At 41.9% G+C, this 26,631-nt stretch overlaps 1 protein-coding gene across 2 annotated transcripts in view; it reads left to right on the forward strand.

The window, feature by feature from the left end:
* Positions 1 to 2,211: 2,211 nt before the first annotated feature.
* hpcal1.S (hippocalcin-like 1 S homeolog) overlaps positions 2,212 to 26,631 on the forward strand; it is an 88,749-nt gene continuing 64,329 nt past the window's right edge. The window contains exon 1 of one of the 2 annotated variants that reach the window (XM_041565056.1): positions 2,212 to 2,581. The gene's annotated coding sequence lies outside the window, so the exon portion shown is untranslated. The remainder of the gene's footprint in view (positions 2,582 to 26,631) is intronic. The other variant, XM_018265939.2, reaches the window with a different exon arrangement.

Consider the following 26,631-nt stretch of genomic DNA (forward strand, 5'->3'; position numbering starts at 1 on the left):
AGGCAAGTTTTGGTTGCATAAAAAACAGATGTACTGCCAAACAAAGTCTCCTGTAGGCTGCCAGTCCACATAGGGGCTATCACTAGCCAAACACAGCCCTTATTTGGCACCACCCAGGAACTTGTTTCATGCTTGTGTTGCTCCCCAACTCTTTTTACATCGGAATGTTGCTTACGGGTAAAAAAAAGGTTGGGGACCCCTTGACTAGTGATGTTCGGGTTGGGTTTTTCCCGACCACACCCACCCGATATCTGACCTCCCACCAACCGTGCTCGCCCAACTTCTGGGTTCCTTTTATAGACTCGCGCCAACCCACCCTATTCTTCTATTCACCCTATTACTAACCATTATTTATTTTTTACTGTTTTTCCAACATTTTTAAAGTTTGATGTCTCTGGTGTTTGTCTGGTAGCTCAGTAATTAAGGAGCATATTCTGAACTGTTACAATTTGCTAAATTTGATACATTTCTCAGCAGCATCTCTGGAATATTAGCAACTAATGTATCAAGTCTAACAGCTGCCTGTAATGAAACTCAGGGATTTTGCTCAGCAGGGACCAAGATAAGAAAAGTATCAACTAAATGTATCAATTTAAAACAGTTTACAGGGTCGGCGACCCCCCCTTCCCAGAGCTGCTTTAGAAGCATAACACTTTACACTTCTATATTAGAAAAACATTGACACATATAAAATAGAAAGTAATTGGAAAAAGTCATTATTTCTGGTGATCTATCTGAAAACTAGAGATGCACCAAATTCAGGATTCGATTTGGGATTCGGCCTTTTTCAGCAGGATTCGGATTCGGCCGAATCCTTCTGCCTGGCCGAACCAAATCCGAATTTGCATATTCACATTAGGGATGGGGAGGGAAATCACATGACTTTTTGTCACAAAACAAGGAAGTAAAAAATGTTTTCCCCTTCCCATCCCTAATTTGCATATGTAAATGTGGATTCGTTACGGTATTTGGCCGAATCTTTCGCAAAGGATTTGGGTGTTCGGCCGAGAATACAAAATAGTGGATTCGGTGCATCCCTACTGAAAACAACTAGCTGTTTGAAGGTGAACAACCCATTTAAAGGACGAGGAAAGTTAAACTAAAGAAGTAGCTAGAAATGTTGTACATTATGTTTTGTGCTTCTGTACCAGCCCAAGGCAACCACAGCCCTTTAGCAGTAAAGATCTGTGTCTCCAAAGATGCCCCAGTAGCTCCCCATCTTCTTTTCTGCTGATTCACTGCACATGCTCTGTGCTGCTGTCACATACTGAGCTTAGGGACCCACTCACAATATACAGTACATATAGAATAGAAATGTCACAATAGAAGGCTGATTAGTAATTAATACAGATAATTACTACATGGCAGCACAGAAACCAGTGCAATTAGCATCAGAATTTAATAATCAGCCCTGTAGCATCAGCTTATATTAAAGGGGAAGCTCATTTTCTGCTGGATAATTAGTGACGAGCCCTAAGCTTAGCTTCTCAACAGCCAATCAGAGCCCACTGAGCATGTGAGTGTCACAGACACTTTCCAAGATGGTGACCCCCTGTGACAAGTTTGAAGTCCTGGATCATTGCTGCTATTGACAAGCTGAAACTATAGGCTGGTGCAATAAGTTCACTATATAAAATATGGCATTTGTAGCCACATTCACTTTTAGGGTTTAGTTCTCCTTTAAAGGTGAAACGCCGCTTTAAAGTCAGATAAGCTCTGAATACCGTGGAAAGGACAACACTAGGAAACTGCTGAGGGAGCTGCTCATTCTACATTTACTTTAGGTTTCTGTTTGTGACAATTTCCCCTTAACAACAGAAAGTAAAAAAGAAATGACAGCGCCCCGGTTCAAGGCCAAGTAAAAAAAGCAATAACATATATCGCCAAGGAGTCGGCAGCGAATACAGTGGCGACTATAAATGTGCTAGAATTGCTGCTGGGGAGACAGTTCTACTGCAGCAGCAAAATTATGTTCTGCGTCCGACTTCGGCCAGCGCCACGCGCTTCTACTTCCTGAGCTCAGGAGCGGCGCAACAAGAAGCTGATGGGATGTACCAACTGTAAGTACCCGCGGGGGGTGCTACCGTCACGCTGCTAAACCTCCCAACAAGACAAGGCGTAGCTGTGAAACAGTGCGTGTGATTTCAAGCTGAATATAAGGGATGGTAGCGCTGGGCGCTGTTTCAGTTTAGTTAACTCCCACAGGAGGGAGGCGGATATTTCTACATGTGATGCCCCTCCCCTCCGCCTGTTACTCGGGTTGGGCCGCACTAGTGTAATATTCCATTGCGCGCCGGGAGCTGTTGGTCAGCGCTTGTGTCTCCTCCTCACTATGCAAAGTTCCCCCACTGGCCGCTGCTAAGTATGTTCTCAGTGAGAGACTACAGACAGCCGGGCAAGCGACACCTGCGCACCGACTGATCCCCTCAAACTTGCCCGCACTTCCCCAGCCGATACTCTCCTGCCTGACTCTGTGGGGGACGCCTGTCTAATCGCATCAGTGGGAGTCTGAGTGGAAGTCAGTGAGAGACAAAGTGACAAGCGAGTGCAGGAGGGACAAGGGAACTTACCTGCCGCAACTGTAAGTGACTCTTTCCCCATTGCTCAGATTCTTTCCCCAGCCAGGGGGCGCTAGTGAGGCAGACACAATTGTTCTTATTACTGTGATGTTCTGGTACCAGTAGATTCTCTAGGAAGGAGGGGGGGGGAGAAGAATGGGTCAGTCCAGAGGCCCCAGTAACTTGTTAAACTCTTACATAATGATTGCTGCTGCAGATGTAGTTGAACAACAGCTGCAAGTTGCAGGCTCTGCTTATTTCATGTGTATAATAAAAACAACAAAAGTTGTGCATCCAAGCTGGAGAACTGATTAGACCCCTGTGCATCTAGCTGACATGTGATCAGACCCCTGTGCATCTAGCTGACATGTGATCAGACCCCTGTGTTTCCAAGCTGGATATTTGATCAGACCCCTATGTATCCAAGCTGGAGATCTGATCAAAGCTTGAGAACTGATCAGACCCCTGTTCATCAAAGCTGGAGAGCTGATCAGACCCCTGTGTATCAAGCTGAGTTGTGATCAGACCCCTGCCTGAAGAGATCTGATAAAACCACTGTGCATCCAAGATGGATATTTGATCAGACCCCTATGTATCCAAGCTGGAGATCTGATCAAAGCTTGAGAACTGATCAGACCTGGAGAGCTGATCGGACCCCTGTGTATCAAGCTGAGATGTGATCAGACCCCTGTCTGAAGAGATCTGATAAAACCACTGTGCATCCAAGATGGATATTTGATCAGACCCCTGTGTATCCAAGCTGGAGATCTGATCAAATTTTGAGAACTGATCAGACCCCTGTACACCCAAGCTGGAGAACTGATTAGACCCCTGTGTTTCCAAGCTGGAGAGCTGATCAGACCACTTTGTGTCTAGCTGAGATGTGATAAGACCTCTGTGTTTCCAAGCTGGAGATCTGATCAAACCCCTGTGCATCCAAGCTGGATATTTGATCAAAGCTTGAGAACTGATCAGACCCCTGTGCATCCAAGCTGGAGAACTGATTAGACCCCTGTGTTTCCAAGCTGGAGATCTGATCAAAGCTTGAGAACTGATTAGACCCCTGTACATCCAAGCTTGAGAACTGATCAGACACCTGTGTTTCCAAGCTGGAGATCTGATCAAAGCTTGAGAACTGATTAGACCCCTGTACATCCAAGCTTGAGAACTGATCAGACACCTGTGCATCCAAGCTGGATATTTGATCAGACCCCTGTGCATCCAAGCTGGATATTTGATCAGACCCCTGTGCATCCAAGCTGGAGAACTGATCAGACCCCTGTGTATCTAGCTTGAGATCTGATCCAAGCTTGAGATCTGATCAGACCCCTGTGTATCTAGCTTAGATGTGATCAGACCCCTGTGTTTCCAAGCTGGAGATCTGATCAAAGCTTGAGAACTGATCAGACCCCTGTTCATCAAAGCTGGAGATGTGATCAGACCCCTGTGCGTCTAGCTCAGATATGATCAGACCCCTGTGTTTCCAAGCTGGAGATCTGATCAGACCCCTGTGCATCTAGCTGAGATGTGATCAGACCCATGTGTTTCCATGCTGGAGAACTGATTAGACACCTGTGTTTCCAAGCTGGAGATCTGATCAAAGGTTGAAAACTGATCAGACCCCTGTGCATCCAAGCTGGAGAACCAATTAAACCCCTCTGCATCCAAATTGGAGATCTGTTCAGACCCCTGTGGGTCCAACCCAGATATCCAATCAGACCCCTGAGTGTCCAAGCTGGACATCTGATCAAACCCCTGTTCATCCAAGTTGGAGAACCGACTAAACCCCTGCCTTTCCAAGCTGGAGAACTGATTAAACTCCTCTGCATCCAAGTTGGAGATCTGGTCAGACCCCTGTTGGTCCAAACCAGAGATCCAATCAGACCTCTGTGGGTCCAAGCTGGAGACTTGATCAGTAGTGATTTCATGCTTGTGAATGTGGTATCACACCCTGTATGCACCAGATGCAGCATAGTGCAAGTGATATGTAGCAGATTGCAGCCTGATATATGTACAGGGACATTCTATTAACATAAGTATCCATCCTATTATAATCTGTGTGTAAATTCAGGTGGGTGTATGTGTATATGTATTGAAGTTGTTTTGCTGCAGTGTCAGTTTAGTAAAATGAGGAATTATATGGAGACTGCAGGTTAGACCCTCATTTTCCATATACTATAGGCCTTCTTTTTATGTGACGGCTTAGTTACCCTTGGTAACCTTATATGACCTGCCCGATATGTACACTTGCATTTATCATCAGAGTAATCATGTGGTGTGTTCTGTCTCTATGCAACCAGACAAGTGACCCCGTGTCCAGATGTTGCCCAAGTTCAATGCCATTAGTTCTCAAGGGGTGGTGAGTGTTCTAGATCAACATCTAGATTGCCTCACGTCGGCCATACTTCGTCTATAACATGTTTGCCCTATAGTGCATTTCCTGCAGGTCTGGACTGAGAATTAAAATAGGCCCTGGCATTTCAGGTACACAGAGGCCCAATCAGACCACACAGAGGCCCAAACAGCCCCCACCAGCCCACTAAATACTGACTTTCTATGGCACCTTATAGTAGCCTCTCTGGCATTAGCCAGAGGTCACAGATTGCCAGTCCGGGCCTGATTTCCTGTATACATTGGTATAAATAAAACAGTTACAGTAGTATTAGAGAGTATTTGCAGTCCCCTTAAAAAATGCACTTGTTTTAGACGTAAGAGTCTGGATTGATTTTAAAGGGATCCTGTCATCGGAAAACATGTTTTTTTTTTCAAAACGCATCAGTTAATAGTGCTACTCCAGCAGAATTCTGCACTGAAATCCATTTCTCAAAAGAGCAAACAGATTTTTTTATATTCAATTTTGAAATCTGACATGGGGCTAGACATTTTGTCAATTTCCCAGATGCCCCTGGTCATGTGACTTGTGCCTGCACTTTAGGAGAGAAATGCTTTCTGGCAGGCTGCTGTTTTTCCTTCTCAATGTATCTGAAAGTGAGACATGGGTTTTACTATTGAGTGTTGTTCTTAAGCTGGCCATAGATGCAAAGATCCGATCGTACGAATCATCGTACGATCGGAATTTCCTATCTCCCGACCTGCCACTAACCGTTCAGATCAAAGTCTTACCAGTCAGATTAGTTAAAGAACAGATCACCCAATGTTCTGCCCCTGACAGCAATTGTACGATATCTATGTCCAACCAAAGCTAGTGACAGTCTCACACTGAAAATCGTACGATCGGCAATACACGCAGAGATATTATCGGCAGCCGACAGAAATTTTCTAACCTGTCCGATCGACCAAACGACCGATCTCCGCCGGACGAAAAATGACGGAACTCTCCACACACGGTTCGAAAATCGTACAAATCCTCGATTCGTACGATCAGATCTTTGCGTCTATGGCCAGCTTTAGATCTACCAGGCAGCTGTTGTGTTAGGGAGCTGTTATCTGGTTACCTTCCCATTGTTCTTTTGTTTGGCTGCTGGGGGGAAAGGGAGGGGGTGATATCACTCCAACTTGCAGTACAGCAGTAAAGAGTGATTGAAGTTTATCAGAGCACAAGTCGCATGACTTGGAGCAGCTGGGAAATTGACAATATGTCTAGCCCCATGTCAGATTTCAAAATTGAATATAAAAAAATCTGTTTGCTCTTTTGAGAAATGGATTCAGTGCAGAATTCTACTGGAGCAGCACTATTAACTGATTCATTTTGAAAATTTCTTTTTTCCCCATCCCTTTAAGTTTATCTCCTCAACCTTTACCCCTCCCCCCCTCCTGCAAGAAAGTGATTTCTGGTGAGGAGGTCTGTTAATGTTTGACTGGCTTCAATGCCTCTACCCAGGAGGTGCTCTGGCTGCTGGATGTTGCTAAATTGACTCTCCTGGGTATTCCTTGTTTGTGCATCACTGGGATTTTCCTCCATTAAACTGTCAGGGTAAAATGCTTTAAATAAGGCTGCCGTATGCATTGCACAAAATAGGAGTCTAGGGGTGCTGACACTTTTTTTTTCAGGTTTGTGACCTGGTTTCTTTTATTTAATGAAGTAGCAGGACAGAAAAAGGTGTCACATTAATATGCATTATTACATGGGACCTCTGTAGGTTGAATTTGTATGCCTTCAGCTGCTGCAAGTATTCTGGCAATTGTAGTTCTGCAACAGGCAATCTGGCAGCGACTTATTACGTTAAAGGGGTTGTTCACCTTCCAAAAACTGTTTTCACTTCAGTTTTTGTCCGATTATTCACCAGAAATAGACTTTTTGCAATTGCTTTCCATCTTTTATTCTTAAAGGCCCCCATACACAGGCCGATAAAACAGACCGAGTCGGCAGCTTATTGGCCAATGTGCGGCGCCATCCGACGGGCTTCCCTATCTGCCCGAAAGTTGGCCAGATCTCACTCGGGCAGGTTAAAAAATCCCGTCGGATTGCGGCCGCATCTATGCGTGTATGCGGTCCTGTGATCTGACCACCCGTATCGGATCCATTATGATCCGATCGCTCGTATAGGATCCACTATGATCTGATCGCCTGTATTGGATCCATTATGATACGATCGTTGAGCCCTAGGGCCCACAATCGGATCAGCCCGATATTGCCCACTTCAATGTGGGCAATCGCCAAACGCGAGGATCTCTACGTCTGTGGCCACCTTTACCGTTTCCCCAAATTTTAAGTTTAAAGTTTGTGTCTCTAGTGTCTCTAGTGTTGCATTTAGTTGATACAATTAGTTGATACATTTCTCAGCAGCATCTGTGGGAATATCAGCAACTATTGTATCAATTCTAACGGCTACCTTTATTGAAACTCAGGGATTCTGCTAAGTGGGGATAAAGATATCAAATGGATCAACTAAATATATCAATTTAGAACGGTTGAAGAGTCTCCCTTAGAAGGTGAAAAATGAAACTTTATCAAAAAGGTCTATATCAATACACCAGTAAGCCCTCAAAGTAATGGACTGAGTCCTCTGTCAAAAGAAACACAGCATTTCTTTCCTTCTATTGTGTACTCATGGGCTTCTGTATCACTGTTTTCAGCTTAAACCTCCTTGCCCCAGGCGTGAGCATGCTCAGTTTGCTCCTCTCCCCCCCCCCTTCTCTGCTGTAATCTGAGCCCGAGCAGGGAGAGACTCAGGCAGGAAGTGATGTCACACCAAGCTAATATGGCAGCTGCTATCCTAAACAAACAGCTTCTAGAGCTGTTTACTCAGGTATGGCAAAGCATTCTGCAGAATAAATTATAGTGTTATAGCTTGCACTATTGTAGCTAATCTATTGGCAATAAAATGCTTCGGTAGCTTTCCTTTTCCTTTAAATAATAGAAAATTGGAATTGGAAAATGTCTTTATTTCTGGAGAACTGTTTGAAACCAACTGAACTGAAAAAAGTGTTTGAAGGTGAACAACAAATAAGGGATGTGGGGAGCACTACTTACACTCTTCAGGTGTTGTTGCATACGGTGGTACTATTCCTGAGATGTATGGCCATGTCCAAATCTAAACTAACAGAGAGCTTCTAGAGCTTTTCACTCGGCTATGGTAAAACATTCTACAGAATAAATATAGAATTCAGCTTGCACTATTGCAGCTAATCTATTGGCAATAAAATGCCTCCGTAGCTTTCCTTCTCCTCTAAAAGGGAACTCTTATGGGCACAACATATAATGGTATCTGGAAACCCAGCCATCCTACTTCTAGAAGAGGGATGAACCCTTGGATTTGATGCTCATTATACTGTACATCTGGGCTTCAATGTAGTCCGTACGGCATCTTTCAGCTGATACTGGAAAATAATCCTACCGTGCAATTAATCTGCTGTGGCTTTGTGTTGCCTTGTCTGCCCTCCTTGGGGAGAGACCTGGCACTGGGGAGAAATGCTCTGTATCATTGACTCTTAGGTTGTTGATTATAGAAAACTGTCTGGCCAAATCTGGCTCAACCTGCCATTACTAATTTTTGATTGACTACAACTCCCAGAATTCCCCAGTAGCCTCTAGAGATTCAGGCAGGACACATAAAGTGATTTCTTCTGAAAAATCCAATCAATATTTCAATCTCACCGGGGAAATCGTCCTTTTTACCGGAAACATTGTTTCGATTTCAAGCAACATTTGACATTAACTAAACATTTCCATCATTTGCTGGGCAGAGCTTGTGACAAGTATAAACAGAGTAAAGGCCCTTTCTGTCTCCTGTTGGCAGACTCCCAGCGTTACACACATTGTGACATATTCTATGGAATTAATATCAATTGCACTAGAGGTTGCAGCTCAGTCACCGTGACCAGACATTGGCGTGATATTGCTGCTACTCTTTAGCAATGGGCAGACTATTGGGAGATTTTTTACTGTTGCTGTAACAAAAAAATTGATGTAAATTGCTGCTATGCCTATTACAGCTTCCAGGGTCTCCCTTAAAATAGTTGTTTACCTTTAAACCAACTTTTAGTGTGATATAGAAAGTGCTATTCTGAAAAAGATTGCAATTGGTGTTCATTATTATTTGAAGTATTTGAATTATTTAGCTTTTTGTTCAGCAGCTCTCTTTGTGATTTTGTCAGCTATCTGGTTGCTGGGGTCCAATTTAACTTAGCAACCAGGCAGTGGTTTGAAAGAGAGTCTGGGATATTAATAGAGGAGGGCCAAAATAGAAAGATAAGTAATACAAAGTTAGAATAACAATAAAATTGTAGCATCACAGAGCAATAGTTTTTGTTTGCTGCTGGGGTCAGTGACCCCTGTTTGAAAGTTTAAGAGTCAGAGAAGGAAGGCAAATAATTATAAAACTATTAAAAAAAACAAAAAAAACATGAAGACCAATTTAAATTTGTGAGTAATAGACCATTCTAACATAGTGTTGTATCAGCAATGGTGTGAGTAGAAATCTATGAACAGGGCTCCCATACCCCCCAGAAGGCCCCAATTGTTAGCTCATTGGTCATTTTATGCCCCATTTATTACAGGGCACCCTAGCTGACTTACAGTCAGGATCTGTATCCTTCTAAAGCTGGCTATAGATGCAAAAATGCAGTTAAGGGATTCAGCTCCACAGATTGGGGCCATTGCTCTAGGAAATTAAACATCTTCAGTTTTTATGATATGTTAGAAATGTATAAAGTTATTTTTTTGGACTCTAAAATGTGTTCATGCCCCTCATCCCCTTTTGCACACAGCAAGGTTACAGATTTGTGAAAGCAGCAGCATCTAGAATGAGAGTTCAGCACAAGCTATTCACTGCTTTGAGCCCCTGGATTAAGGTCTCTAACAGACGAGCGTTTAAAGCTGCGCTCCCCTGCGTTCCGTTTTTATGCGTTCAGCCGCATGCAGGCACCGAATGCAGGTTGAGACGCAACATGCTGCATTTTTCCTGCGTTCGGCGCCTACATGCGCCTGTGTGAGTACAGCCCCATTGAAAAAAACTGCATCTACTCCTGCGCTCCCCTGCGGCTGAACGCATAAAACCGGAACGCATCTTCAAATGCTCGTCTGTTAGAACCCTTAATGAAATAAAAATCAACCATAAAAGTGAGTAACGTGCAATGCCCATTAGCTAATATTGTTGGCTGCCTCTTGGTACTCATTTATTTTCAGGCTTATTGGGGCTGGATACATTGTATACAATAAACTAGGGGATATTTACATAATGATTCATTTACAGGTATGGAATCTGTTATCCAGAAACCCGTTATCCAGAAATTTCCAAATTACAGAAAGCCGTTTCCCATTGACTCCATTATGGGATATAATAATCCAAAATTATTTCCTTTTTCTCTGTAATAATAAAACAGTAGCTTGTACTTGATCCCAACTAAGATATAATTAATCCTTATTGGAAGCAGAACCAGCCTATTGGGTTTATTTAATGTTTACAAGATTTTCCAGTAGACTATGTATGCAGATCTAAATTACAGCAAGATCCATTATCCGGAAACCAACAGGTCCCGAGCATTCTGGATACCTGTATTTTGATTACAAACTGTTGTGTTTTGGTCTATTTGTTGTTGCTGTACCTTTAAATATGGCATCTCAGTCTGACTAACTCCTGGGCGCATTGCTGATATTGGATATACAGTATACTCTGTGTTTGCTTTATGGAAGGTCTGTAATGCATTCTGACCCTGTAATGCAATAAGATTTTTAATTATTTTTAACCCTGCCATCAATTCTAATCGTCTGCTCATTTTGTTTGCTGAGCTTTCCGTATAGGTCTGGAATGGCAAAACAGATGTTAATTGGTTACAGTAACAGTGATAAACCCTAGAATATTTACATCTTTAACCAAATAATGGAACTGAACCTTACCAGTACAAGCAGTTTACATCCAATCAGCACTTATTGTCATATGTTGTACAGGTATGGGACCTGTTATCCAGAATGCTCGGTACCTGGGGTTTTCTAGATACCAGATCTTTCCATAATTTGGATCTTCGTACCTTAAGTCTACTAGAAAATCATATAAACATGAAATAAACCCAATAGGCTGGTTTTGTTTCCAATAAGGATTAATTATATCTTAGTTGGGATCAAATACAAGCTACTGTTCTATTATTACAGAGAAAAAGGAAATCATTAATTGAAATTTTGATTATCTGGATAAAATTGAGTTTGTGGGAGAAAGCCTTTACGTAATTTGGAGCTTTCTAGATAACAGGTTTTTGGATAACGGATACCATACCTGTACCTGTATCCACATTTTGCTTGCTATGATGGAAGCAGTTAGTCGATGGTTCTTACATCTGGGAACTAAATTGCTTTTATTTACCTTGGATAAGCCTGACCATAAATAACTTAAAGGGAAACTATACCCTTACCTATAGATTTCTGGCCACTTTTCCCCCATTCATATGCTCATGGGCTGGAGATTATGACCATGAACGTGGGATTGGAAGCGATTACTCTGCTGTGCATTTCTGAATTTTAACAGGTACGGGGGTGGTAGGGGTTGACCAGGTATTGGGGAAGTTGAACAAGTATAGGGGAAGTTAAAAACCCAATGCGGGGGTGTTAGTTCCCCTTCAAGTTTATATAGGAAGTAGTAGACAAAAGGCAGATTAATGTGGGTCATTCTAGAGAAAATTAATATCTGTCATCTGTAAACCAATAGAGGGTGGGAGGATCAGCTGATGGTTTTCCAGTGAGTCCCCCCCTTCACGAGCAAAGGAATATATTATCCTCAGACAGCCAGTGGGATATGGTTGGCTGGAAACATGAGTTTTCTGCTTTTACTGAAATACTTTAGATGCTTCTGTTCTGAAAATTTGCCTTTAGTCAACACTGCAGTTCCTATACATGTATGCACATGTCTGGCACGGGAGCAAAATTTATGAAATAACAATATGGCATCAAACAGAATGTCCTTTCATAACTGGTTGCTATGGGTTACTAGACTGGTGTCCGAGTTTGGCTCTGTCTTTGCCTAGGTTTGAACTCCTAAACCAGTTTGTTTGGATAAACAGCTGGTTCTATTCCTCTAAATGGCTATTTTTTATCATGTCCCTTATGGGTTTCTGTTTATCCAGTTTCACAAGCAATTGCAAAGCATTGGGGATTAAGGGCTGTTTGTTATCAGATACTTCCCAGCAGCCATCACTTCTTTAACCCCCACCCCTGTTTATTCATTGCAGCTGGAGTTTCTGGGTTCTGTTCCTGTGTTTGTCTCGTGAAGGGATTCTGGTTCAACCTAACTATTGTAACTTATTATTATTATTATTATTAACCTGTATTTATATAGCGCCAACATATTGCGTAGCACTAACTTGCACTATAATGAATTATTGACCTGCTTTATTGAAACACTATGACATAATACTACTGAAGCATTGCGATTGAAGATGTAGCCTTCTATAGAACTAGGAGTTCAGGGCAGCCATCTTCTTCATCGGCTCTTCTTCTGGCGCTTCAGCAATTCTCGTGACTTTCGGCGCATGCGCAGTTGACAGAAACCCTGCTCCAACTGCGCATGTGCCGATACGGAACTTACTTCCAGATGAAGATCGAAGAAAAGAAGATGGCTGCCATGAACGCCCGATGTCATGAATCTGCACCGAGGGGTAAGTAAAAAGTTAGGGGCATTTGCCCGGGGTAGCAGCTAGGCTGAGGGGGGAGGGAGGGGGGCTGTGTAGGGTAGGGGGTAGGGTTTTTTGTTTAATAAGGGGTTTACTTCTCCTTAAAGGGGCAGAGTTATCAAAGGTCGACTTTCAAGTTTGTGGGTTTTTTTTTTACTTGAATAAATTTAAGAAAAAAACTAAAACTCCAATGAATATTACCGTCCTGAAAAATCGAATTGAATTAGACTAAACTAAAAACACAAACCAAAAACATTTTCAAACGGGTCACTGGACCTCTGCCATTGACTTGTACATGAACTTGGCAGGTTTAAGGTAGCGAATAGTCGAATTCAAGTTGTTTCCAGGGTCCAGGTATGATAAATCTTGAATTCAAATTGGAATTCGAGTTTGGATTATTCCCAACTGAAATTTGTCAGTTTTGACCAAAACCTTAATGAATCTGCCCCTAAGGGTTCAAGCACACGGGCAGATTCGGGGAGATGTAGTCGCCTGATTGCCTCTTCTGCGGGGCGTCAATCTCCCCGAACTGCCTTCCCCCTGCCTGCTGCTTGCTATGATGTGAAAATGTCAGTTTCAATGCACTCGCGGCATTTCGGTTTCCAAAGTCGCCCAAAGTTTCCTCGTGAGGCAGGCGACTAAATCCCCCCGAATCTGCCCGTGTTCTAGCTCCCTAAGTCTTCTAAAAAAATCATTTTAAACATTGATTAAACCCAATAGGATTGTCTTAATTATATCTTAGTTGAGATCACGTACACAAGGGTGATCCTGGCCCCTTTGCCGCTTGAGGAGGCTTGCTGCTTCTGTCTACACCCCCCCCATATCACCTTTTTGGCACCGGAGGGGGTCCAGGGCGGTCAGGACGCTGGTGCAGAGAAGCGCAATTGCAATCCCTGCGCTAGAATAGCCGAATTTCTGGTTTTAAATCTAGAAAATTCGGCTCTTCTAGCGCATCAAGATCAAAGTTACCAAGAGTGGGAATTTTTGTTCTCAACTCACTTCACTGGCGCAGTACAGGGCATTGTTTTATTATTACTCAGGCAAAAGAAATCATTCTTAAAAAATAATATGGGTTATTTTCAGAGCTTTCTGGATAACAGGTTTCCAATTAACAGATCCCATACCTGTTCTTCCTTTTGAAGGGTGGACATTTTAGCTGAGTAACGTTTGGCCTTCCACATTTCAGGCTAAACACAAGGATATATGAGAAATCCTACTAATTGTTGAATTACTTGCGGGCCACACTTGGAGAACTCTCCTTGAGAAACTAATTTGGTACAAATGGGATTAAATTTTAATACAATAATTTAATACAATTTGGATTAAATTTTTTTTTTATTTTTTCCTTTTAACTAGAAGGTACAATTACAACAGACATGGAAATTCAATTATGGGCTGTCAATGAGCAGAAGAGCTGGGGACCATTCAATGTATCAGTAGGATGCCTGTCCTGGCCTCTTCAGTCCGTATCATGTCAGGCTGGAATGCTTTTGTTAAATAACTCCATTTGTTTGGTCTTCTACTCCTTTCACTGCTCCATTATGGCTGGTTGGTGCCTTTGTAGCCTGTTCTTACAATAAATACGGTGATGTGTTTGTTTATTGGAAATAAAACCTGAATTTTGTCTGTAAAGTGATCTGTTCGGTACACTTGCCAACAAATTCACGGTATCCTCAGCCAAGTTCTATTGTTCTTTGCCTCAGCCAGTCTGAAACTCTTTGTATCTGAGAGAGGATTTGTGCCGTTCTGTACAATGTAGAGTTAGTGGCCTGCAGATAAAGGCACGGCATGTCAATTGAAGTGGTTGTTAATCTTAAAATCCCATAGTCACGTTGTGAAATTAAATGCTTAGTGTTCAACAAGTAGGAAATCTAGACAGCCGTGTGTGTAACAGTTACTATAGACTGCTTTGAATGTTATTGCATGCTATTTGGCTCCTTTTTCTGATGTTTACAAAGAAACAGCCTTTATCTGTGCCATCAAATCGCTGATACCTGAAGCTTTGGCGTCCCAAAGGTCTTCCATTGAGTGTGAGTCAGGGGTGAATGCAGCTGTCTGACTGTTCTCTGATACACTTGCCTGGAAATAGTGAGGTGCCAGTGTTGAAATCAAATATATGGGGGTATAGCAGATGCAGACTCAACAGAGGACCCTCTGCAGAAATATGGACCCTTATTAATTGGCCCCCAAAGTACGTTTTAACCTGTTAATACAAAGCATCAGAGAAGCATACCTCCCAGCATATTGAAAATAGTAAGAGGCACAAACCTAATTACCACGTTAATTAATACAACATTTGGCAGGTTATAAAAGCTTGAACAATATTTCTGTGGTTTTTAATGTGTTATTACAGTGAATTTCTCTTTAAGCTGTAAGTCCTTTTCCCCAAGAGACCTGCTTATCTTAAATTGTTACAATTGTTTCTTTGCTTATCTTAAATGATTACAACTGTATCTGTGCACCTGCCACATATAATGCGACAGGCGACGATCCATCGTGCGGCTCTCGATTTATCCTCCCTACCTTCTATAGGAGATAGCCAGGGAAGAGAAATCGAGTGCCGCATGATGGATCGTCGCTCTGTCGCCTTTTCTGAAGAGAAGTACAAGCGGAGTATCGGTAAGTTATTTCTTAATAAAGACTTTGCGAATTTAAAGTTAAATGTGTCTTGGTGTTTTTTTTCGTTATGTATAAACGATTTTTTTTATTTTTTTATGTTACTGGTCCTTTAAGTTATATGTTTGTGAGGTTCCCTTTAGACTAGCAATTTTATAACATACTAGAAGTTAACTTAAAAGTGACCACCCATTTAACAGACCTGTCTTTGCTGGGAAACATGGTTTAAAAAGTAACAAACAGAAAAATGTTATGGTTTATAGTTCATGATAGTTCTCCTTTAAGCAAATGATGTTTTCAATAGCAATTTTTTTTACAAATAACTTTAAAAGCACTGGCATTTTGTAATGCATGGATGTATTGGAAAGTTGAATTAGAATTATGTTTTCTTGTATTAGGCAAATGTTTATTTTGAGGCTGACTTGCCCTTTCAATGAACATTTACTATGATGCAAACTGAGAAAATTTTATGGTTTTTGAATGATTGTTGCCATGGCACAAGTTATGTTAGCAACCAGGCAGTGGTATTAAAGTGGACATCCACTGATTAGATAACTGAAAGATAAAGGGTAACCTCCTTACCCCTCGGCTCTCTTGCTGGATTTAACTCAGTGTCCTGGGCTGGCAGGCATTGCCGTTTTAAGATCTTGGTGGGCCCTGGGCAAAGAGCTGAGTGGCGGGTGTAAAAAACCTGGTTGCGCGTAGCGCGCCAAATTTTTTTCGAAACCACGCCTACTTTTGGCCACACACCCAGATACCACATCCATTTAATAAAACATAATTCAGTCATGCCAGTATTAAATGAATAATCAGAATATTAAACGCAAATCTGACGGTATACTACATAAAAACTGATAATTAGAATAGTAACCCTAGCTGTGCCAGTATAATGACTTTAGAAACTATGAAAACTGAAGGAAGAAAACAGTAGCAGTTCCATGTGTACATACCCATAGTAGGATGGCAAGGAGCATTTCCATGTATAAATACCCCCAGAAGGATGGCAAGGGGCAATGTCATGTATACAGACCCCCAGAACCCACAGCAGGATGGCAAGGGGCAAATGCATGTAAAAATACCCCCCAGGCCAGAACCCACAGCAGATGAACACATTGACCCTCATATAGATTCATTGACGGTGCCTGGTGGATTCCTGGAGAGGCAGCGTTATGGTGTGCGAGTGTGACAGTCGGGTACAACAAGCGCCGAGATCAGGAGAATTTGCTCAACTTGTGCAGAAGGCACAAGGAATGAATTTTAGGACATCCTGCAGTGAAATACATCTCCTTCATGCTATGTCCTATGCCTTTGGAATGGCCCATCGTCCAAATCGGCAGTCACACCTCCGTCCTCTACCCTCCCTTCTCAGCCGTCTGTCATATGAACTCCGCCCTCAGCCCTCAATCATCCGCCCTCAGTCCTCTAACTTTTAGTCCTCTCCCCTCCGCCCTCGCTGCTCAGCACTCCTCCCTCAGATCTCTCTTTTCAGCCGACAGTCTTATCCATAAGTTTCCATAAGTGGTGAGCGAGGGTGGAAGGAAGAGGACTGAGGGCAGAAGGCAGATGACTGAAGGAGGAGGATGGAAGGCTGAGGGCGGAAGGCTGAGGGCGGAGTTCGTATGAGTGACGGCTGAGAAGGGAGGGTAGAGGACGGAGGTGTGACTGCAGATTTGGATAATGGGTGACGGCAAAAGCAAACGATGAGCCATTCTGAAGGAGATGTATTTTGCTTCAGGATGTCCTAAAATGTGTTCCGTAGAGGCACCTGCGTGTGACGCGCCAACGTTCGGCTCTTCCCTTGGGCTTCCTTTCCTCCTCTGGCCGTTTCCACTTCACCCAGTTGGGGGGGGTGGTGGACGGTGCGAAATGTAAGTAGATCGTCCAGGGGAGGGAGCCAGCACAGATACACACCAGCGCCAAGTACTTATTTAAAAAATAAATAAATAAATAAAGGCCAAAAAAAACTGTAAAAAAAAAAATTTAAGTGGGCCCTGGGCAGCTGCCCACTTTGCCGCTTATTAAAATGGCCTTGTTGGGGGGGGGGGGAGAAAAAAGGACCAATTGCAACCCAGGGCTGCCCCTCTAATGCTGGCTATATAGAAAATAATATAAATTAATGACTCGCCCCAGATCACACTCATTGAGTCATCTGCTGGTATAGGGAAATGTGGACTCAGCGCTGAGTGTGGGCAGGAAACGTGGGGTTTATAAAGCCACAAGAGTATCACTGGGCAATACTAATGTCCTGTATCTTCATATTGTGATGAATGATCTCCCTCTGTACCCTGGGCGGGCGCCGTCTCTGTTTGTGTCTCTGTAACCGGCGTGAACTTGGCAACAGGGGTCAGAAGGAAATGAGACATTTATAATAAGGATCCTGGCAGATAACCTATAATGAAGTCATGCAGAGCAGAGGAAGAGAAAATGGATTTGGGGATGGGAGTTGTCTGCTATGATTCCATCAAGTGGCAGTTAAGAAACTGTCAGATAAGAAGTGCAACTATCAGCATCTAACTGGCGAATGCTTTACATCTCATACTCCAGATTGTTGCACATCATGACTTTTAAAGGCAGTAATATTTATATTTATTCAGCTACAACTCCCAGATTTGCTCTCTCTGATGATGTAATATAAACAAAAATCATCGTTAATTCCTCTGCAATAAGCACGAGAACATTGATCCTTTAAAGGGCAAGTCAACCCCCAAATAAAAATGTGCATAATAGAAGAAAACATAATTCTAAGCAACTTTGCCAAAATGTATGTATTACAAATTTTCTATAGTTTTTAAGTTATTTGTGTATGTATTGCTGTAGAAAGTGGTGTCTGACCCTTTCTATTCTCTGCACTGGTGGCTCAGACTGTTGATACCATGTAAGACAAGGCAGCTGTGATTAACAGACCTGACTTTGCTGCTGGGGAACTAAGACTTTTGCAACATTGTTTAAAAAGTAACAACCAGAAGTTAAAGGAACAGTAACATCTAAAAATTAAATTGTTTTAAAGCAATACACATATAATGCAGTGTTGCCCTGCACTGGTAAAACTGGTGTGTTTGCTTCAGAAACACTACTATTGTTTATATAAACAATAAGCAATGGGGGCAGCCGTTAAAAGGAGAAAAGGCTCAGGTTACACAGCAGATAAGCTCTGTAGAACATAATGGTCTTATCTGTTATCCACTATTTAACCTGTGTCACATAGACTTTTTTTCAATTTCCACCATTACTACATATCAGCTTATTTATATAAACAATAGTAGTGTTTCTGAAGCAAACACATATCAGTATTACCAGTGCAGGGCAACACTACATTATATTTTCATTACTTTAAAACAATTTAATTTTTTGGTGTTACTGTTCCTTTAAGCAAATGCTGCTTTCAATAGCAATTGTTTTTGCAAATAACTTAAAGAGCACTGAAAATTTTTAATAAATGTATATTGAAAAGTTGCTTAGAATTATGTTTTCTTTTATTAGACAAATTTTTATTTTGGGGTTGACTTGCCCTTTAAAGCAACATGGCGTGTAGCATTGCCAGGCACATCTTCTAAAGTGTCAGCTCTGGTGATTTTTTTGTTCAGCGTAAGTTGTACTGAATAACTTGTATAATCAGGGTTTAAAAATATTGTCATTTTTTTTGATCCCAAGGGCTGCAGAATGCACAGTGCTCTTTTTATTGGCTTCCACCAGCCAGACCACAATAATAGTTGAGCATAAATAGCCAAGGGTGCCGTGCTGCTTCTCTTCCCTTTCTTTCCCCTGCAAAATCACATGATTGGTCTGAGTTGCCCCACGACTGGCTGTACATGCCCAGATGATAGAGCAGTATGGATGAAATATACCAAATTGCCCTACCGCATCTAAGCATTTATGGCCACATTGACTCTCACGCCTAGGGGCAGATTTACTAAAGGGTGAAGTGACTAACGCTAGCGAAAATTTGCCAGTGTGACGTCATTTCGTTACTTCACGTTACTTACGGTCGCTGGCGTAACTTCGCTAGTGAAAGAGACTCTAGCGGTATTTCGCTCCCTTACACCTGGCGAAGTTGCGCTCTGGCGAATGAATGTAACTACGCAAATTCACCAAGATGCGTTTTTTACTGAACGTTACCTCTTGCACCAGACTTGCCTTCACCACCTCAGACCAGGAGAAGTGCAATAGAGTAGATAGGACTTCCTCAAAAAATAGTTTTAAAAAAAACGCTGGCGACTTTTAATTTTTCAGGGTGATAGGCTGCATCACTATGGGCTTCATCGCTATGGGGCTTTCTGCTATGCAGAACACTAATGCCTGCCTTCCTTTCAGCAACACGTTTTTCCATGGGCAGCATTATCCTTTAACCATAAGACGACCATATTGACTAATTTTAATGGACGAGATCCAGCAATTCCTCAGTCAATGCTTTAATTGCTTTTCGCACAGTTCATATTCCTTTCCCCCCACAAGATCATCGCCATTATATTTTAGTTTTTGGAGTAACCTGGTGTTGCACCCTGACGGCACATGGCGTTGCAGCTTAAATGAGTATTGATTTCCTGAGAAACATCCGTAGTTCAGTGAAACATTAGCCAATAAAGAGATAAAGCTTGGGGGCATCAAAAAGAGTCTTTCTGCATTCATCTTTTAACGGAGAACTGAAGGTACATTTCCCCTGTGCTGCTACTTCTCACTGGGCATGACCGTAAATTCAGCAGCCCCATTAAGCTGGCTACATGCTATAATATTTCATACAATTCATTTGTTTACTGAGCAAACTATATGATCCTGGGGAGTGTGTGAGTCCATCTGTTGAACAACTGCACCACAGAAGCTGCGATGCAATAAGATGGAAGGTCCAGCCAGCAAATTCCACAATTTAAGATTGGTGAAGAATTCACAGAATTCTCACCACCACTCGGTGGAACATTCATCCTATGGTTGCCATCTGCCATAGATTGAAAAGGGTGGCTGTAATGATGTTATCAGTATACAACCCCCTTCACCCTTTGTTGTGACTGTTTTGTAAGCTGGAGTCCTTTGCACGCTATCAACCCCTCATTTTTGTTAGGAGTTGCCTGATTTTGACCCCCCTGCATACCTCCCAACATTTGAAAAGCGTAAAGAGGGCCAAAAAAGTGAAATGTTTGACCATGCACATTTTTATGACCACACCCCCTAATTACCATGTCCATTTTACAAAATTTGGCAGGTTAGGAAATATTTGAACACATTTCTGGGAGTTTTAGTCCAATGTCTTATGTGTTGTAACAGTTTTGCTAATGAAAGTGAATTGTCCTTTAAACTGCAAGTCTCCCAATAAAATCTGCTAATCTTAAATAGTTACAATTATTTCTTTGCTTATCTTAAATTGTTACAAATGTATCCAAGTGCAGCTGCTGGCTGTTCTGGGGTGTTTCATTAAGTTTCAGAAACTCTGTATCATTTTCTTGAGTCAGTGCAGGAGAGGGAGAAAGTTGGGACATTTTAGTAACAAACCCGGGACTGCGGGCTGAGCTGTCAAAATCGGGACTGTCCCACAGAAAACGTGGCAGGTGGGAGGTATTCACATGTTGAATGAGGGGGTATACATATGGTTGCCACCTTTTTAAAAGGCAGGCAAATGACAGGAGGGCGGTGCCAGTGATGTTGGGGCGGGATTGATTAAATTGGAGGCGGGTCAATAGTGGGATCAAAGAAGTGGGGGGTCCATGATTGGCCAAATATCGAGTGAAGCAGTGGTCCAGTTTAAAACTGGACGGGTGGCAACCCTAGGTATACATCCTCTTTAAAGGAATTGGGTTCTACTGTTAGTGGTGGTCCTTAAAAACAAGAAGTACACTGCTAATATGTCGATATTGCAATACAAATATTACAGGATGGATCCTATTTTCTTCCGAGTTATCCCATCTTCTGATTCCTCGAATGGCCACCTAAATATCTCTGTGCCCTGAGGGGTGAATCATTTGGAAGATCATATACGGCCCCCTTGTATGTGCATGGATTGGATTGATCATAGGCTTGATATGCCACATGCAGGCGGGGGATAATCCCTGAAATACTTATTTGTGGCTAAAGTCAATAAACACAGACTGTTAGAATAACAGTAAGAACCAAACATATAATTATCCATTTCTTTGTGTGACCTGAAATTCTGTTTATTTAGCAATCAATTAGACTTTTCCAAAGAAAGAGCTGTCATGAGGGACGACCAGGCCTTAATTATTTTTGGCTGACTGATTGAACCTGCCTTCTTGTTATCCAATGTGCTTACGCTTGTGCTATTATCAGTAGAAACCATACCTAGGAAAGAGCCCCAGGCCAAACAACCATTGGCAAATAACAAACCTTTTCCGATCCTTTTATTTCTAAACTGACATATTGACTAAAACAGCTTTCATGTCGTTTTTTTTCCGTGTTTCCTTCTGTACTTGCTGCATTTCATTGCCACCAGTTTTTCTCAAATGAAATTTACAGGAACAAGACAGGGACAAAATTATATTTCGATCTTATAGTGAGTCTAAAGAAGCCTTGGTTAAGCACTGACCATATCTTGTGTGAGTGATAGGGACCTTGGACTGCTAGGGTACGGATGAGAAATTCATATAAAGCTCTGTGTAAACGAGTATAAATATGCATTAAAATGTATTATATAAATATATAAGTAGGGTTGCCACCTTTCTGTGGCTCGTGATGTGAGGAGGGGGCGGGAGGGGACATCACTTGGTAGAGTCTTTGGCATGGCTGACATGGTGATCAGTGATTGGCTGATCGGCATGTCAATCAAGGGGGATCCTGCTTGTTTTTCCTTATTTGGAAAACCGGCAGACTCCATGTCAACCAAGGGGGATCCTGCCCGGTTTTCCTTACCTGCAATAGTACAAGCTAGAATGCTATATTTATTAGGGATGCACAGAATCACTATTTTGGATTTGGCCGAACCCCTGAATCCTTCCCAAAAGATTTGGCCGAATACCGAACTGAATCTGAATCCTAATTTGCATATGCAAATTAGGGGTGGGAAGGGGAAAACATTTTTTACTTCCTTGTTTTGTGACAAAAAGTCATGCGATTTCCCTCCCTGACGCTAATTTGCATATGCAAGTAAGAATTCGGATTCGGTTTTGGCCTGACAGAAGGATTCGGCCGAATCTGAATCCTGCTGAAAAAGGCAGAATCCCGAACCGAATCCTGGATTCGGTGAATCCCTAATCCCTATTCTGTTTTACCATACTTGAGTAAAAAAACTCTAGATGCTTTCTGTTTGTTTAGGAGAGTAGCTGCCATATTAGCTTGGTGTGACATCACTTCCTGCAGAGAAGGGGGGGAACAAACTGAGCATGCTCACGCCCGGGGCAATGAGGTTTAAGCTGAAGACAGGAAGTCTGATACAGATGCTGTGTCTCTTTTGACAGAGGACTCAGAGCAGCATTATTTTGAGGGTTTACTGGTATATTTAGGTGGACCTTTCTGATAAAGGCTTACTTAGTTTTAACCTTTCTTTCTCCTTTAAAGGAACAGTAACATCAAAACATATAAATGTTTTAAAGTAAGAAAAATATAATGCAGTGTTGCCCTGCACTGGTAAAACTGCTGTGTTTGCTTCAGAAACTCTACTATTGTTTATATGAATAAGCTGCTGTGCAGCAATGGGGGCAGCCATTCAGAGTAGAAAAGGCTCAGGTTACACAGCAGATGGCAGATAAACTCTGTAGAACATAATGGAATGTTATATGTTATCTACTATTATGGGCAGAGACACACGTGGAGATTCAGGGAGATTAGTAGCCCGGCGACAAATCACCTCTTCGGGCAACTAATCTCCCTGAGCTGCCTTTCCGCCGGCTAGAATGTAAATCTACGGCAGGATGGCACTCTGATCACTTAGTTTTCCCGAAGTCGCCTGAAGTTTCTTCACACTTCGGGCGACTTCGGAAAACGCATCACTTAGCGTGCCATCCCGCGGGCAAATTTACATTCTAGCCGATGGGAAGGCAGTTCGGGCAGATTAGTCGCCCGAAGAAGAGCCGATTTGTCGCCGGGCGACTAAATCTCCACGTGTGTCTCTGCCCTTAACCTGTGCCATATAATCTTTTTTTTCAATTTCTGCCATTGCTACACAGCAGCTTGTTTTATGAACTATAGTAGTGTTTCTGAAGCAAACAGAACAGTTTTACCAGTGCAGGGCAACACTACGTGATATTTTCATTACTTACATAACACATATTTTGGTGTTACTGTTCCTTTAAAGGCAGACTGTTCCCATATCCCTTGTCTGCCATTCTGGCTTTGTACATTAACATTCCTGAGTTTCTTTTTTTTTATGCAAGGTAGATGCATTATATATAGTGCATGTGCAGTCTGTGTGCTGTAAAAGTAATCTGGTTTTGTTTGTTCTGCTTTGGCAGTTTCTTATCTTTCCCAATGTTCTGTCAGGGGGTAAATTGCCTTTTAAAGGACAAGGAAAATTATAAAGCAACTAAACATTATCTTAATGGCCGCTGTAAAACTTAATGTGTTATTGCATTGTGTCCTTTGCTCCTGAATCACTGGCATTCATCTCCTCTGCCCTTCACATAAGGTCTACTGGGCAAACTGCATTTGGGCTCTGTACATGGGTTATTTTTCTAATTCAGAGATGACCACAGATAAGATATTGTGCCACAGTAATACTGCAATATGTTTCACCTCTTGGTACTCGGGAAACAGTGCTGATTATGGCAAAATAATGATTTGGGAAAGCCCAGTTAGAACAAATAGAAGGTGGACTGCAAAAACCAATATATTAAAAGTACAATTTATTATATAATCACAAAAACACTGGCCGGCCAGAAAACACAGTGAATAAATTATGAATAAATAATTCTAAAATCAGTAATAAATACAATGCAGGTGGGCAATCACTTTTCCTGTGGAGAAAAATCAATGGACTGTTCCTTGGTGTTGGTATATGCTTCAAATTTAAAAACTGGATGGTTGTGAGTTGTAGTACGACAAGACAGAAAAGTTATTTCCAAGAAGTTGGAGCTGAGATTTTAAAGCAGTGGAGCGTGCAGAGTATTTAATTAGATATAGCAAACAGGCCGGCGGGTAGATGGCTGAATTTAGAGAGCAGATTATAAAAAGGGGTATATTGGGGCGTCCCCCACTCCCTTCTCCTTGCCAGCTGCACAGGCCCCCCAAAAAGAAGTTGGAATAATCTCACCAGATACACAATTCTGGAATTTCTCAAGGGCACAGCCACATTGGAACTCTCAGCAGCCTCAAGCCTGTTTCACGAATTTCTCTGCAGATGTCCTTTTCACGATGATCCAAGATGGTACAACGTCTGTTTCAGTGCGTGCGCTCCACAGTGGAACGCAACCTCCGATTTTTTTTTCACGATCCCCCGCTGCTTCACAATTTCACAAACTGGCGGATCACGAAGAACCAACAACTTGTAACTTTTCACGATTTATTTGTGATTTTGATTAAAAGCATAAAAAATTAAAGTCCACACCAAGGAATGATCCCACCTGGATAACGCGTTTCGCCAAACTAAGGCTTTCTTAAGCAGTTAAAGACCGGAAGTGATGTCATTTCTCACTTTAAAGGGCATGTAAAGTCTAAAATAGAATAAGGCTAGAAATGCTGTATTTTGTATACTAAATATAAACATGAACTTACTGCACCACAAGCCTAATCAAACAAATGATTTATGCTTTCAAAGTTGGCTATAGGGGGTCACCATCTTGTAACTTTGTTAAACATCTTTGCAAGACTAAGACTGTGCACATGCTCAGTGTGGTCTGGGCTGCTTAGGGATCATCATAAACAAAGCTGCTTGAGTTCTGCATGGCTGGGAAGTAAGGCGGGGGCTCTCCCTACTGTTCATAAGTAAGTATGATTGTTTCCCTGCTCAGCAGTTAGGGACCATCTGACAATTCCTATCCACAGCAGTAAATGAAGGGAGAATTTCACTGCATACAGTCAGGTTTCTTATAAAAACGGTACACATTTTTTAATTAAAGTATATTGGAAATAGGTTTCATTTTCATTAAAGAAAGTAAAAATGGATTTTCTTTTTTTGCCTTTACATGCACTTTAAATACTCTAGGCTTAAAGGGAACACAGACAATTTCAGCATTAAAGACATATTACACCAAATCACGAACACTAACAGCTTATAGCCACTAAATTGTCTCAAACAGGGGATGGCAACTTAGTTCCACTCTATGGGTCAAGGAAGGGTAATGTTTAAGTCTACCATTACAGTTTATTGAAATGTATCATATATCTCACAAAAAAGGTGCCAGTTCACATCTGCTGTTTAACCCATTACCCATTATTTATTCATAATTTATTCACGGTTTTCTCACCGGCCAGTGTTTTTGTGATTGTATAATAAATTGTACTTTTAATATATTGGTTTTGCAGTCCACCTTCTATTTATTTTTCGTAATTGGTTTTTATCCCCAATATGACCTTGGGGATTGAAGGTGTGCAGTCTCTACCAATATAATACCCTTCCCCCATCCGTCACAGGAATTTATTTGTAGTGCATTTTTATATCCCCTAATCTGCATACCAGCGCTGCCAAGTGACCCTAAATGCTTGCCATTGACAAGGCTCTCATACCTGTACCTATAGGCTATACAAACTACATTGATGTGACATAGTAATGCCCTTTATGTTTAAAGGAGAACTAAACCCTAAAGAAATGGCATATTTTATATACTGAACTTATTGCACCAGCCTAAAGTTTCAGCTTGTCAATAGCAGCAATGATCCAGGACTTCAAACTTGTCACAGGGGGTCACCATCTTGGAAAGTGTCTGTGACACTCACATGCTCAGTGGGCTCTGATTGGCTGTTGAGAAGCTAAGCTTAGGGCTCGTCACTAATTATCCAGCAGAAAATGAGCTTCCCCTGTAATATAAGCTGATGCTACAGGTTTGCTGATTATTAAATTCTGATGCTAATTGCACTGGTTTCTGTGCTGCCATGTAGTAATTATCTGTATGAAGCCTTATATTGTGACATTTCTATTCTATATGTACTGTATATTGTGAGTGGGTCCCTAAGCTCAGTAAGTGACAGCAGCACTGAGCATGTGCAGTGAATCAGCAGAAAAAGAAGATGAGGAGCTACTGGGGCATCTTTGGAGACACAGATCTTTACTGCTAAACGGCTGAGGTTGCCTTGGGCTGGTACAGAAGCACAAAACATAATGTACAATATTTCTAGCTAATCTTTAGTTAGGCTTTAGTTTTCCTTTAATTAATTTGCAACATGGGGATCATACCGGTGACAGGTTCTTCTCATTTTGATACAAAAAATATATTCCCAGTAGTATGACCCCCTGTATAAGTAATTCTCCGCTATACAGATTATTTTCTTCTTAAATGTATTTTAAATTTACTTTGGGGGGGAG

The sequence above is a fragment of the Xenopus laevis genome, chromosome 5S (genome assembly GCF_017654675.1).
Source record: "Xenopus laevis strain J_2021 chromosome 5S, Xenopus_laevis_v10.1, whole genome shotgun sequence".
In the NCBI taxonomy this organism is placed as follows: domain Eukaryota; kingdom Metazoa; phylum Chordata; class Amphibia; order Anura; family Pipidae; genus Xenopus; species Xenopus laevis.